This window comes from Mustela erminea, chromosome 18 (assembly GCF_009829155.1).
Source record: "Mustela erminea isolate mMusErm1 chromosome 18, mMusErm1.Pri, whole genome shotgun sequence".
In the NCBI taxonomy this organism is placed as follows: domain Eukaryota; kingdom Metazoa; phylum Chordata; class Mammalia; order Carnivora; family Mustelidae; genus Mustela; species Mustela erminea.
This window is the reverse complement of record NC_045631.1, coordinates 53,214,138-53,229,094: the sequence shown is the minus strand read 5'-3', so window position 1 is coordinate 53,229,094 and position 14,957 is coordinate 53,214,138. Positions and strand designations below refer to the sequence as shown.

The window sequence follows — 14,957 nt, the reverse complement described above, 5'->3', positions numbered from 1 at the left end:
CACAGCACTGGACATTAGGCTGTTGTTCTGAGGGCCTCCTTACTTGAAGGTTGGGTGAGGTGAGTTTACTCTCCACAAGCTTTGGTAAAACCTAAGCAGGAAATATTTATTTACCACCACCCAGGGGAACATAATTTCATCAGAATCCCTGTAACTAGGTTCTAGTACAGGATCTTTCTAAAAATAGCCTCACTGACTTTCTCCAGGTTTCTGTCCATAGAGCCCCTATGTTACTTTATTTCTTGGCCATGCTTGGTGATTAAAGAGATCATTCAGGGAACTGTGTATGATAGTTGTTCAGTAATGTGTTGGAGGAGGAACTTCATTAAGAGGAATCTGTTGAGAAGTGTTGTAAAGCCACTGGTTGAGGATCACCATGCATCTGGTTCAGGTCTATCTTTTCTCCTCTGTAGGGGCCAAAAATATATATATATATAACTACTATTCTTCTTAATGCTCTCATCCTTCCCAATAATAAGATACCTTGCAGTTGATAGACATTGAACTAAGTCAGTGGATTATGAAGATGTTTAGGAGTTCAAATCCCTGTCAGAACCATGTAATGAAATGTGTATGGGGCAACACGAGGGAAAGAGATGTGTTAAGAATGATTCTTAAGTTCTTAGGATTGTGCTATCGTATAGTAAATCTCTTGTAGGAAGAGTGCAAAGGGAGGACACAACAGACTGAAATTCCCAGGAATTAAAAGCTATGGTGAAGAGGATGAGCCCATAAGGAAATTAAGAAATGGAGTGGAAGAAGGAGAAAATCAGGAGATTCTGGGCTAAGACAGTGTTTTATATAAAGAAAGCAGTGAAGGTATACTTTGCTCTTGAGACTTAATGACAGAGGACCACTGAAAAGGATCCTCTGATTCTGTGACACAGGAGTCATTGGTGACTTGAGTAGGAATCACTTGTGTGACAGATGGGGTGTAGTTGTATTGTGTATGTTTGAGGAATGAACAGGTGGTGGTTTGGTGGAGATGGACACGGGGAGGCAGGAGATGACTGCTTCAAACACCTTTTCTTTTTTGAATGTGGGGGAGACATTTAGAGAGCAGGAAAGTACCAGAGGAGTGGGGAGATAGTTAAGAAAGGATATGAGAAAGGATGAGGGCATTAACTCCTTTACTATATGGGGTGAGCACAGAGTAAAAAAATATTGAAACTAGGCAGCCATTCTGGCCCTGACATTTGTTACTTGTGTAACTCTTGAAAGCAAGAAATTTAGTCTCTCTGTACCTCAGTTTTCTCATATGCAAGATGAGAATATTTAAGCTGACACCAAAAGGTTTTCATGGTAAATAAAATCATGTATATGAGATACAAGGTACATAATAAGTGCTAATAAATGTTTCTTTCCTTCCTTTCTTTGCTTCATTTTGCTTTCTTTGTTTAATTTCAAATATAGATGAAGATAATTATTAATGTTTTGGTTTGTGTGCAAACAGCTTTGCAGGAATGCTAGCTATTCCATTAAAATCATCTGATATTTATTGAGCAGCTATGTGATCAAAGAAGGGCTCAAGCATGTACATGACACAGTCAGATTGCATTCAGATGTGATTAACCTGTTTCAGTTGTGGAGAAAAAAGCTATATAAGAGAGCAAATAGGAGCATAGGAAATATCTAGGCTACAGATAGTGTCCTGGGGACCACGATGACTGTGTGGGAGAGGGACTCGAGCTCATATGGGAAATTCTAGGTGAAAGTGTGGACAGACATGGAAAGTGACTAGACCCAGAGGGTGAATGGAGAGAATGAAACACAGATGATGCTGTAAGTTTTGACTCGGACACTTGGAGGGATGAGTAGTGACAGTCACTGAGAATTGTCTGGGTGACTTATCAGTTGAATGACTGCTTTCCCTGCAAAGCTGCAGTAAGCAGGACAGGACGTCAGTAACATACTCCATTTATTAGTTCAGAGGATTTCTCACAATGGTATGGAATCAAATGAACTTTTGGCATGATCTACACAGGAGAATATGAAATATATGAAAATGTCTATAATTTTTTAGTCAGTAATGCTCTAAGGAGTTCCAGAATTAATTATTGCCATATTCAGTTTTGCAGAAATTTTTTCTGTGAATACTGCCAATCATGTAAAAACTCCATGTGTTTCTACACATGTCACTTATAGAAAAAGTTACTGCAGGAAGTTAGCAGCCTTCCCCTTGTTCTCCCCAGGCTCTGAAAGCTCAGCTATGGCTACTGTGGGCAAGCAGGAGGAACGTTGTAAGATTCCTTTCAGTGCTTTTTCTTCTGTCTGTGTTTTGACTGTCATCCTTTCAGCTTGTAACAAAAGCATTGGGTTTTCCTGTGGCTAGAGGGAGGTTTGAAAAGTAAATCATTAAAGGGGTTCATGATGAGATTGAAATATATTATTGATATGCTGAACACCACATGGGTATAAAACGAAAGCAAAGTAAACAGAGAGTGTTTCCCCACTGACCCAGGCCAGGAATTTCCAGATGCTGTCACAGCAGGCTCTGTGGATGGAACCTTTGCTGCTTCCCGGAGGTCAAATTTATGACCTTTCCTGGACACACATGTGCACGCGTGCACAGCTCACCCCCTCCGCACATGCACACACCCAAACACATGTGTGCCTACACACATACTCTTCTAAACTTGGTATTGTAAGCTTCTGATAGCATCTGTTAACTTTTCTTCCTTGAGTGGGCTTTGGACAATTATATTGAGTTTCGGGGACTTTTGTGATGTGAAGAGACAGAAGAATTTACCTGCTGCTAGAGGAAAAATAGCTTCTACATTAAAACCACGATGGACAACATTGAAGTTCTTTTTATGGTTTATCGTCTAATAGAACATCAGAGATAGAAGGGAAATCTGAGCTCAAACCCTTAACATTACAGATGTAAAATGGCAGAAGGTGTAAGTGCTTTATCATACCAAAGCTCAGGCAACTGCTTTGTGGCAGAACAAAGATTTAAAAAAGAAATTCCTTATTTCCAGGCACATTTTATTATAATGTGTTATCTTCGTTTCAGTTTTTCCGAGTGACTTCCTGAAAGACATATGAATAATTCCTAGTAAGAATAATCTGGGAATCAGTTCTTCATTCCCTTTGTTTTCCCTAAAAAAGTTTTATGTGAGTTATGCTTTCTTTAGATTATTTCAGTTTCTGTGTAACCTGTCATTGGTGGGATCCACATCCCATGAACATACCATGTGGAAGAAGAAAAACAATCTGATATTTAAAAAATTAATTTCTTTCTTTCTTTTTTTTTTTTTTAAAGATTTTACTTTTAAGTAATCCCTATACCTAACCTGGGCCTCAAACTCACAACCTCAAGATCAAGAATCGCATGTTCTACCAACTTAGCCAGACAGGCACCCCTAAAAAAGTGAATTTCTACCTGTAGAGTTCAGTGGTTTAGTTTTCTGAGATTAAGTGTAGCTGCTTTTCTGTTTTGTTTGTTAGAATATGCATGCTTTAATGCCTGTTCTAATGAGGGTCACTGTACCTCATACAGTTTGCTTTGAGTATATTTATATTCTAAAATGTGTTAAGTGTATTTGTTTCTGAAACCTAGTTTATGACCAAGTTTATAATTTATACACAGAAATAAAGTAAATACACTCAAGGTAGAAGGCAGATCATGGATTTTAGAGTAAAGCTAAACCTGGTTTCGAATCCTGCCTCTTCCAGTTACCAGCTTTGAGAAACCTCACAAGCCAGCCCATGTCGCTGTTTTCTCAGTAGCATCATGTGTGAGTTGTGGATCCCATAGCTTGGTTGCAAAGATGATGTAAAATAAGACCTCACATGTTGTAGGCAGTTGGTAAGAGGCGTGACAAAGCAAGCTAAGCAGTTCTTTCTCGTTTGCTTGGTTTAATGTTCTGTCACAGTTCTGTGAGCTACCTTTGGACGATGTCATCCTGTTAGAAAAAATTAATAATAAAAGTGCTCTAAAAGAAAAAATACCGTCTAATGCAAAGTAAAATTAGAGGGTATTATGATTGTCATCCTTTTGGTATTCATGATAACTATTAGACTATTTTCAGCATTATTCCAGGCTTGAGAGGATGTGTATGCAGAGGGAATGTCTAGATTTTTTTTAAATTAATTAATTTGTAAGAGAGAGCACAAGCAGGGGGAGCAGCAGGCAGAGAGAGAAGCAGGCTCCCCGCTGAGCATGGAACTCAGTGTTGGACCTGATCCCAGAACCCTGGGATCATGACATGAGCTGAAGGCAAATGCCCAACCGACTGAGCCATCCAGGCATCCCCGAAGGGAACTTCTAAATAAGCGGTAGGCTTCCCGCTCACTTCCACCGCACATTATATCCTGAAATCGTTGGTCAGGGCTGGTGCTGTCACAGCATATCTTGACCAGCAAAGGACCACAGCTAATGTTCAGAGCGTGACTTGTGCATTACCTGTTGGCGAGGGCCTGTTCTCAGAATTAATTGCTGGACACCCTTTCCCTGTGATCCCATCTCAGCATCTCATTTTGTAGACGTGGACATGAGAGTGTACAAATTCCACTTCAAGACCCAATGAATAGATTTGGCATCTAGCAGACAGATGACCTAAGTAGATTGTTCTGAGGTGAAGCAGGTTATGAAAATTATCAAAAAATGTTAAATGACAGTGCTTTCAGATTTAAAAGTTGCTGTGCTTAGTTTTAGTTTCTCTGGACATTATTTTCCTCAACTTTAATTTTCTTTCACCATGTAGATAGATAGACAATTAATTCCAAAACAATACTTTAAGTTGTTGTATGAAGGGAGACTTTTTTCCTTGACGTTCCTTACTAAGCAGCTGGGGCAGACAAATGCCTCCCTGTTTCTTTATTCTTCCTTTTTTTTTTTTTTTTTTTTTGTCTGAGAGATGAGTGATTGTTTCCTTCCACAGATTAAAATGAATCTCAAGGTTAGAGCATGCATTTTAGCTCTTAGTTCCATTGATTTAGCTCTTTTTTTCCTAACATGATTCGCTTGAATACTGTTTGCTTTTTTGTGTGTGTGACTTTCCTTTAGTTATTGACTCATGTGGTTTAGGATCTTGGTTTGGGTCCTTTTATGCAACAGCTTTTTAGAGTAGTCCAAGTGGGAACATAAAGAGGCTATTTTAGAGGTATTTTAATCTTAGCCCAAAGCATCTGGAACCTTCTGAGTGAATACGTTCCCACAAGTATCATAATCTGTCTGTAACAATTTTAATGAAAAAAAATTGTAAATACCAGCCATGTGATACTTGCACACCTAAACCTAGACTCTCTAAAAGAGGAAATAAAGGGTGTTTCTACACTAGCTTCATTGACACTGCCTTATCGTTAGGGGCTAACTAACTTCTATCATGGGCAGTGAAATGGTGGCCTGATCCAATGGCCAGATGTGAATTCTGTACCGTAATCACAGGCATACAAACTGTATGGTGGGAGGTGCTGGAGTTGTTTCATACTTTCTTCACAGAATATGATATAACCAAAGTATTCTCAAACCTTTGTTGAGTTTGTGAACCAAATTCAGTAAATGGCTTAGGTGTTTTACAGTTACTTAGGAGCAGGGTTAAATTTTAGAGAAAGAAATATTTATTGTTTGTTTGTTTGCTTTCTCTTTAATAGTTCCAGGGTCATGCTAAATAATGTAAATGAACCCTGAAAATGATTATTTATTTATGTGAATATTTCCAAATATTCGTTGGTGGGAATGAGGTGAGTAAAATATCAAAATACAGGAGTGATTCTTTCACTTATTTATATGTTTACTTACTATTACTTTGCAGGGAGATACTAGGAATCATACCGTCATGCCCACCCTATGTTGGCAGAAATTTGGTCAAACCTAGAGTAAATAATAAAAACCTTAAGCAGATTAATGGACACTGTATTCCCCTTTCTTTTTTCTTTTTCCTTATTTAAATTGTAAACAATGTATCCAATGAGGAACTGGAAAAGCAGTGAGCAGTCCAAAGCAAATAATTACCTTTTCTCTTTGTTTATAACAAGGTTCAGAGACAACTTCTTTTTCCTTTTCATTAAAAAACAAAACAAAACAAAACAAAAAACAAACAAACAAACAAAAAAAACCCAAAAAACTATAACAAAAAAACTCCAAAAAACAAAAAACTCCCTCTTCGTCCTCCAGAAAAATTTAATGGTAGGAAATGATCCCCAGCCCCACTAATGCAGTTAATAAGAATGGAAAGCGCTGGACATCAGCCTCACTGCCCGATGCCTTCTTTCCCTTCCTGAGTGAGGAATGTTAACTGCATTGTGCTATAATGAGCCATGCCCAAACTACTGTTTTCTGGTCCACTGTTTATTTGATTTCTTTATTGTAATGAAACTCAGATGGTTGGTGTTTACACTAGCAGTGTGCTGGGCGATCATGCTGGGAACCGTTCTAATTAGCTGCAAGTGGGTCTCAGAATTAGAATGGAGGAAAGAACAAATTTTTAGTAACGACTTTAAATTGAAGCCCTCATTTATTTTCATTATGGCCAGACCAGAAGCCAGCTAATGTTTCCCAGGTCTTTCCATGCAGGGCCTGTGGCCTGAGCTCAGTGGAGTAGAATTCAACTATTTCAGATCCACTCAGCCTCCATTACTCCAGGAAGGGGAATTTTAAGGTAATATGGGAGTGGGCATCCAGCTGGAATTGTCAGAGCAGAAGATAAAGTATGCAGGAGCCATGTGGCACTTTTGTTCAACCTTGAACGCAGAAAAAGTTATGTTTTCTGAGTTCTATGATCTAAAAACTTTTTTTTTTTTGCCTGAGTGTATTTTTAGAAATGAAATCTTTTAGTGTCCATAGCAAAGTGACCAGTGAATTACATTTTACCATTGAGCACATAAAAGACCACAGCCTAACAAGAAAATGGCTTATTCTAATGAGCCAGTGTTTACATATCTTCAGGATTTGTGGTATTCATTCTTTGGAAGCAACTAATTGGTCAATCATATGAGATTTAAACTATCTAGTTGTACTTCATGTAGAGGGTATCTCTAAGACATTTTCTATAGCATAGAACATCATTTTAATGATTACAGCATGTAGCCAAATATCTTCCAAGGCTTATTTTGAAATGTAATTCTAGTATGTGAATTTGTACAACGTGATTTATAAAAGCTGCAGTAGTCTTGCCGGGGTAGTCAGAAGTTCCTCTGACAGAAGCACCTGTATTCATGTCCTTACATATTTATGTTCTTATCAACCAATATTGGGGAGGTCTTTTTTTTTTTTTTTTAAGATTTTATTTATTCATTTGGCAGAAAGAGAGAGAGAGAGCACAGCCGGGGGAGGGATAGAGAGAGAGGGAGAAGCAGACTCCCAGCTGAGCAGAGATCCCCATATCCCTATGGCAGCCCGGCAGGACTCAATCCCAGGACCCAGGGATCATGACCTAAGCCTAAAGCAGATGTTCAACCAACTGGGCCACCCAGGTGCCCCCATTGGGGATGTCTTTAATGAAAATCCAGAAAAAATTAGAGTTTAAACTATTTGATGATTGCTGTATAGAAATCCAAATGTGTTTTGCAGAAAATAGTACAATATTTATGACCTTATACTGGAAGACTTTTGTTTCTGTTCTTTAAAATGTGGCAGTATTAATAATCTGACTTTTCCTCCCTGGTTGGAAACAAATCCAATGGTACTTGTACCTAATATATATGAATAACTCTTAATAGCACTTCATACCCACTGGGATTGCTATAATCAAGACAGATAATAACAAGTGTGGGTGTGGAGGTACAGGAATTGGAGCTCTCATTCTCTGCTGGTGGGATTGAAAAATGGTGCAGCCCCTTTGGAAAATAGTCTGACAGTTAAGTATAGAATTACCACATGACCCAGAAATTCCACCCATAGGTATAGACTCAAGAGCAATGGAAACACGTCCACATAAAAACTTAAATGTGATATTTATTTTTTTTTAAAGATTTTATTTATTTGAGAAAGAGAGAGAGAGAGAGAAAAGAGAGCATGCATGAGGAAGGGGAGGGGTAGAGGGAGAAGCAGGCTCGCCACTGAGCAGGGAGCCTGATTAGGGGCTAGACCCCAGGACCCTAAGATCATGACCTGAGCTGAAGGCAGCCGCTTAACCAACTGAGCCACCCAGGCACACTCTCCATCACCCAACCCTTTTTAAAGATTTTATGTATTATTTGAGAGAGAGAGTAAAAACTTAGAAATGTCCATCAGCTGATGAATGAGTAAACAAAATGTGATATTTCCATACAATGGAATATTATATGGCCTTAGAAGGAATGAAGCATTGATATACCATATAACCAGGTGAATTTTGAAAATTTTATACTAAGTGAAAGGAGCCACTTAGAATCCAGGTTTATGGTTCCATTTATATGACATGTGGAGAATAGGCATATCTACAAAGTCAGAAAGTAGATTAGAGTTGCTTAGGGATGGGGAAGGGGATGATAGGATTTGGGGTGATAGCTAAAGGGTGTGGATTATTGAATATATTCTAAAATTCATTGGTTGAATGTTATCTGATAATGTACTAAAAAATTGAGGTGACTTTTAAATGGGGGAATTGAATGGTATAGGAATTACAGCTAAAGAAAGTTACAACAAAAATATAAGTTGATGTTTACTTGCTTTTGATTTTTCATATATATGTTTCCTTATTTTGTAAAAGAGAATGGACCTATGGAAAAGTTCTTTTGCAGCAACCAGGCATGCAGGATTCTTTGCAGTTCTAGGAAAGTAGAGTGTATGTCCTTTTGGTAACTTTAACTGATCATGTCCTGTGTCTGGCATGTTTTTCCACTCTTTAAAGTCTTCTCATTCTCTGTGGTGTCCCAGAAATGCTGTTTTCTTCTATGAAGCCTTCTTTGATGAATCTATCTGGAAGACTTTTCCTTCGTGCTCTCATAGAACTGATTGGTAGCTGTTATCTCCTGAATGTCGATCAGAAGCATCTCTTAGATATTATTTAGTCCAAAGCCATCATTTTAGATGAGATGAGATTGAGACCAGCGACACACGTGGAAGAAGAGTGCCCTGCTCAAAGTCACACAACTATTTTAAATGTAATCAAGGTTTCAGTTTTTTAAAGCCAAGAGTGAAGTACCTCCAACCCTCAAAAAAATGAACAAAGAAAAAAGTCTGTTCTCTACTTAATTTTGTCACCATAAAATCATCTTTTTGCTTTGATGCCCCTGCAATTTCTAGCTTGATTGTGGGACTGTAGGAGTTGATATTGGGAGGAAAGGAGGTCTCTTTGTGAGCTAGAAAGGGATGTTGGAGGAACACACCTATTTAAAGCTTTATACCAGATTTGGATTTCCACTCTGAAGATTCCTAACATGCTTCCTTGCTATTGCTAGTAAAGATGTGTGTGTTCTTTGTTGATAACCAAGTTTAAATGGTGGTGGTTTTCTGTATGAAATAATTCCTGTGATCTTTATAACTTCTTCCTTGCATAATCAGAGATGTGATTTATCCATGACATAAAAGAGATAATAGTCAAGTGGAAAACAAGACAATAGCGTAGACTATGGGAATTCATTTTTAATCCAATTAACCATGCAGATTTTGAGAGAACAAATTGAATTTGAAGACACTTAGTTCTTGGACCTTTAGTAATGAACTTGGTCTTTTCTGTGTCTCCAGAAGAGATGATGGGTAAAAAGTAAATAATACCTCTCTTCCTCATGGCCCTGCTATGAGAGTGCATTCAAAGTTATGGAAACTGTACTTCTGGAAGATGCAGTGTAGAGTTTATAAGAATTATAATCTGCCTTTTCTCAACTTAGTTTAAAAATTATTTTTCTGCGTCTATGGCATCCTTACTGTTGTAGTAAGAGCCACAGGTAGTTAAAAAAAATGGTACAGGAGATGGTCCTTGTCTTTGAAAGCACTCCACTCTCTTTTTCTTCTCCTGCCTGCTCTAACATGGGTCAGCAGGCTAGGGAAGTTGCTTCTCTTGGCATGGAGTGTCCTGTTCTCCAGTTTCTCTTACTGCAAATGAAAGCAGAGGTATAAATCAGGTCAGTCCTGCTACTTCAATCTATTCTGTTTCAGAAAACCCTGAATAAATCTAATTTTTAAATCTTACTTGGGTTAGTCATCATTGTACCTATTTTCTCTGTCAGATAAACACAGAAGTCTTAGATTTGTCCAAGCCTCCAACATTATGCATGGCACCAGGAAGATTCCCTAGGGTAGAAATTCAAAGTGACATTTAAGGGCAGAAGTACATCTTGAGAGAGGCAGACCCTGGAGAAGTCACTATGGACATCCTTCACTCGTGTGTTGCAGGAACTAATATTATGGTCGTAACTGCATTTTAAGCATTGATTATGGAATTAGACTATTAGATCTGAGCTACAAAAATCAGCTGAATTCCGGAAGAGATACAGAGCGGGTGTGTTTGGCATTTTGCTCTATGAATGTTTGTCCTTTTATCGATTGGTAATGATAAATCAGGTGTTCCTAATTCTGTTCCTCTGTGTCGTCTTATTTTTAACTTCATCTCACATCAAGGAAAACATGATTGAAGGATAACATTGTCTCATCTGCAGATTCCTGAAGTTACTTCTTCTAAATACTGTAGGTTTCTGATTCTCCTTGGATTATTTAATTGAGTGCCTGGTCCTGTTTGTGGATTTGTAGGAAGCCCCTCATAAGGGTGAAAGAAGGATTGAGGGCCCAGAGACCCTTATAATACAGGCTATGGCATCATCTTGGTTTGAAGTATAGAAACATCTCTGTGATTACTATAAGCCCTAAAGTTAAAGGGAATTTTTAAAAAGTATCAAACTAGGGGCGCCTGCATGGCTCAGTGGATTAAAACCTCTGCCTTCAGCTCAGGTCATGATCCCAGAGTCTTGGGATGGAGCCCCGCATCAGGCTGTCTGCTCAGCGGCGAGCTTGCTTCTCCTCTCTCACTCTGCCTGCTTGTGATCTCTCTCTGTCAAATAAATAAATTCAATCTTTAAAAAAGAAAAAAAGTATTGAACTATAGGATTATCTCCAGGAATCAGATATTTTATTATTATTTTAGATGGAATAAAACAAATTTGAGAAAATTAATTTGTGGGGCACCTGGGTGGCTCAGTGGGTTAAGCTGCTGCCTTCGGCTCAGGTCATGATCTCAGAGTCCTGGGCTCGAGCCCCGAATCGGGCTCTCTGCTCAGCAGGGAGCCTGCTTCCTCCTCTCTCTCTGCCTGCCTCTCTGCCTGCTTGTGATCTCCACCTGTCAAATAAATAAATAAAATATTTAAAAAAAATTGATTTGTGTCATACAGTAAGAAAAGTATTAATAAGAAAGAATTTTGAAAAACGAAGAAATGTATTGATTTGGGAATAATGAATTTTACTTTGTGGAAAGGTTAGATCAGAAAAGAACAGCTAAGGAGATATCCAAAACCAAAAACATGTCCCGTAACTTCTTTTAAAACGGGGACCAGGAGAAAGGTCTGTTTTATTTGTGACTGTTAGGAAAGAGGGCAACAGTAACTGAGGCACAAAGACATGGGACAGATGCAGGGTGCAAAACTCAGAGAGGAAACAAATGACTTCTTGAGAAAAAAAATCAGATCGTGATATTATGGAAAGCTCCTCTTAAAGCCCAAACCAGCGGCTTAATAAAAGAAGCAAATTAGGAACCAGTCTTGAAAGACTGGAAGAGCTGCTTTGAGCAAATGTGGACCAATTTGAGAGGGCATGGCAGGGAGGACCAGAATCCAGTCCTGGTAGCACTATTAGGTGAGGCTGAAGATGACAAGATTATGTAGATGGGGCAGCAGGCACCATCCGTCCTGCCAGGAAACATGCTCTCGGGACTATGATTCATGAGTCTGAGCCAGCAGCCTCAAGCTGGCTGTCTTTGGGCAACATTAGGCCCAGAAACATATTTTGTTTTGCTAATACAGTTTTTAAAAATGCTCATTTTCAAATAAGAAAATTGTGATTTCAAATAAAACTGAATAAAACATCCTAGGGATGAACCCTGTGGCATCCCTGGACCCCACACCTCCTGGTGAGTGCAATGCAAGTCCTTTCAGATGGGAATACTTCCCTCTGGTTAATGTCTCCACTTGCCCAGCATCCCTCCTCTATGTCCTGCCTTGGCCTATGCAGGCATTGGGATTTGTGACATCTATCGAAGAGGAAGATAAAGGTAAAATGAGACGAATGAAAGGGAGCTGGCTGGCAAATAAGAGTCTAGTCTAGACCTGGGCTAGATAATGGAGTGAGGCAGGATGTCATGGGGCAAAGTTAGCCCCCTCAGCCGTGTAAAATTAGGCCAGTTTGGCTGAATAAGAGATGCTCTTGGCAGACCCAGAAAGCATTAATTTCATTGCTCTTGTTAGGTAGATTATCATGAAACTGAATCCAGATATCTAAAGATATGAGTAGATTATCACAATCCAGAATCCAGAGATCTGTGGTTGAAAAAATAAATTAAAAAAAAAAAAAGGAAAAAAAAATTAGGGATCCTGGATCAGGTGCTCAAATCACGGTAGATAAGTGGTAGAACCATGCCAGCTGTGTTTCTGTAAGGAATTGCCTGACCTGTGGCAAAGGAGGATGTGCTTTTTGTAAAACTGTTCAAATGAAAAACAGATAAACTCTGGGGCTTGTCAAGACAAAACCAATCAAAAACATGCTTGTAGGACACTATTATTTCTGGTTTATAGTTTGAAGGAAATTGAGGGGGATGGCATTGCTGGAAGGAGATGTAACTGTAAGAGAAAGTTTTGGTATGAAGGACCCCACAACTGAATACTGCAGGTGGTTTTTATGTTCTTTTTATTGTTATGTAGTAGAATTTTAAAAATTGAATTAAGGTATTTTAATAGTTATAACAAATGGCTTTAACTGAAGTGAAGGACTAGTTTTTTCATTGGGAAAGTAACTATAATGTGGAAAGTGAGGACATGAGGACTATGATGTGTTCTGAGAAGAACATGTTTTTGTCCTTCTCAAATTCATATGTTGAAATCCTAGCCCTTAATTGGTATTACTAGCAGGTAGGGACTTTGGGAGGTGATAAGGTCATGAGCGTGTAGCCTTCTTGAAAGAGATTAGTGCCCTTATAAAAGAGATGCCAGAGAGCTTCCTTTCCCATTCCACCATGTGAGGACATAGCAAGAAGGTGGCCATCTGTGACCCAGGAAGGGGGTTCTCATCAGACACCAGATCTGCGGACACCTTGATTGTACTGGCCTCCAGAATTGTGACAGATAAATGTTGTTTAAGTCACCCAGCCTAAGGGTGTTTGTATTACAGCAGCCTGAATGAACTAAGACAAAATAAACTTGCATAAGAATAAACACAGATATAAAGAGGACAGAGGTGATCTAGAGGAGCTAAAGATCAGAAAGGAGCAAGTGACGAAATGTGACCAGCGAAAAATTCCGAAGGTCAGGCTGTCCAAGAGACTTACAGGAACAAGCAACAATAATGAAAACAAAAGGGAAACAGGCTCATAGATACAGAGGAAAAACTGGTGGTAGCCAAGAGGGGAGTAAGGGGTAAGGGGATGGGCGAAATAGGTGAAAGGAATTAAGAGGTAGAAACTTCCAGTTACAAAATAAATAAGACATTAGGATTAAAGTACAGCATAGGGTATTTAGTCAGTAATAATATAGTAAATTTGTGTAGTGACAGATGGTGATTGTACTTAACATTGTGAGCATTTCTTAATGTATATAATTGTAGAAACACTATGCTGTACACCTGAAACTAATAAAATATAGTATGCCAGCTGTACTTCAGTTTTAAAAAAAATAAGGATGATCAATATCCAGTACCATTTTTAATTGTATATGTGGTAACCTCCCTCACATCTAGAACCTTCATGAAAATCAACTTGCATAGAAATGCCATGTTTTTTGGTGGGGGGGGGGTTGGGGAACAACTGAGTTCCATGTCTGGAGCAGAGGAAAGAAAATGCCTATAGGAGATAAGATAAAATAAAATGAACTGAGGTCAGGAGTCCAGCAAAAAAAAGAATTTGAAGCTAGGTGACCATTAGAATATGAGACTGGTATTTTGTGGAAATCTTGGAGAAAGCTAGGCATATCCCACAGGATGTGGAATAGGGGCTCAAGCCAATTTCATTTAAATCTCAAAGGATCAAATGACCTTAGGTGACACTGCATTACAATTTAGTTTGCCCAGTACAGAATACCTGATGCTCATTGAGTTTTCTTTCCTTTTAATAAGCTTCCTGCTGATCCAGTAATAAGCTGGCCAATGCAATGCTAAGACCACCTTGGAACACCACCTCCTGGCGTGAATGTGGGAAGAGGCACTTGAAGGGGCTGCTGATTCTGGACTGACGGTTTTCCACTTGGAATCCTGGTTCCAAGTTTTAGTCCCATTAGAAGGATCCCCAAGGAGTAGACAAATGTGCTCTAGTATCCAGTCACCTGTTGGCAGACTCCGAATAAAAGTGAAACAAGGAGCCTTCAGAATAACCGAGTTTATGGTGGTTGGCTGGAATAGGGTCTGAAAAAATAAATATCACCTTCTTCCCTTGGAATGTGCAGTTCGTGTGTGCCAGTTGATGAGACTGAAGAAATTCTTGTATGTGAAACATTCCTATGCTGAAATCTCAGTGGTAAATCAAGAGGATGTGTGTTTATGGAGACTGAAATCTTCAGTGACTTTGCAGGGATCGTGGGACCAGGATAGATAAGGCTAGTAGAAAACTTGATTAAAATACTAAAGAGTTTTCTTCTGTGAGTTATTATTTAAGTATATTCAACTTATTTATTGAGGATATTAGTTTAAAAACCTTCAAAAATTATTTAGTTCATTCCTCTTAAGCAACAAACCATCTCTCAAGAGAGAAGGGAGTGGAAATGAAATCAAACTTGGCTGAGGTTGGTTAAGTCTTCCTTTAGAACTTTAGACTTATCTGTGTCCTTTCTTTTTTTTAATAACATAGAGTGGCATAAATCTTACCTCCTTATGGTAGTTCTTGGATATGCTGATGGTGTTT

At 38.8% G+C, this 14,957-nt stretch overlaps 1 long non-coding RNA gene across 2 annotated transcripts in view; it reads left to right on the top strand.

The window, feature by feature from the left end:
• LOC116578416 overlaps positions 1-14,957 on the top strand; it is a 107,759-nt gene that overhangs the window by 73,947 nt on the left and 18,855 nt on the right. Inside the window, exon 5 of one of the 2 annotated variants that reach the window (XR_004280869.1) lies at positions 14,177-14,409. The exons of the other annotated variant lie outside the window; for it this stretch is intronic. This is a non-coding gene — a long non-coding RNA (uncharacterized LOC116578416). Of the gene's footprint in view, positions 1-14,176; positions 14,410-14,957 lie in introns of those variants that run through there. 2 annotated transcript variants of the gene reach the window in all.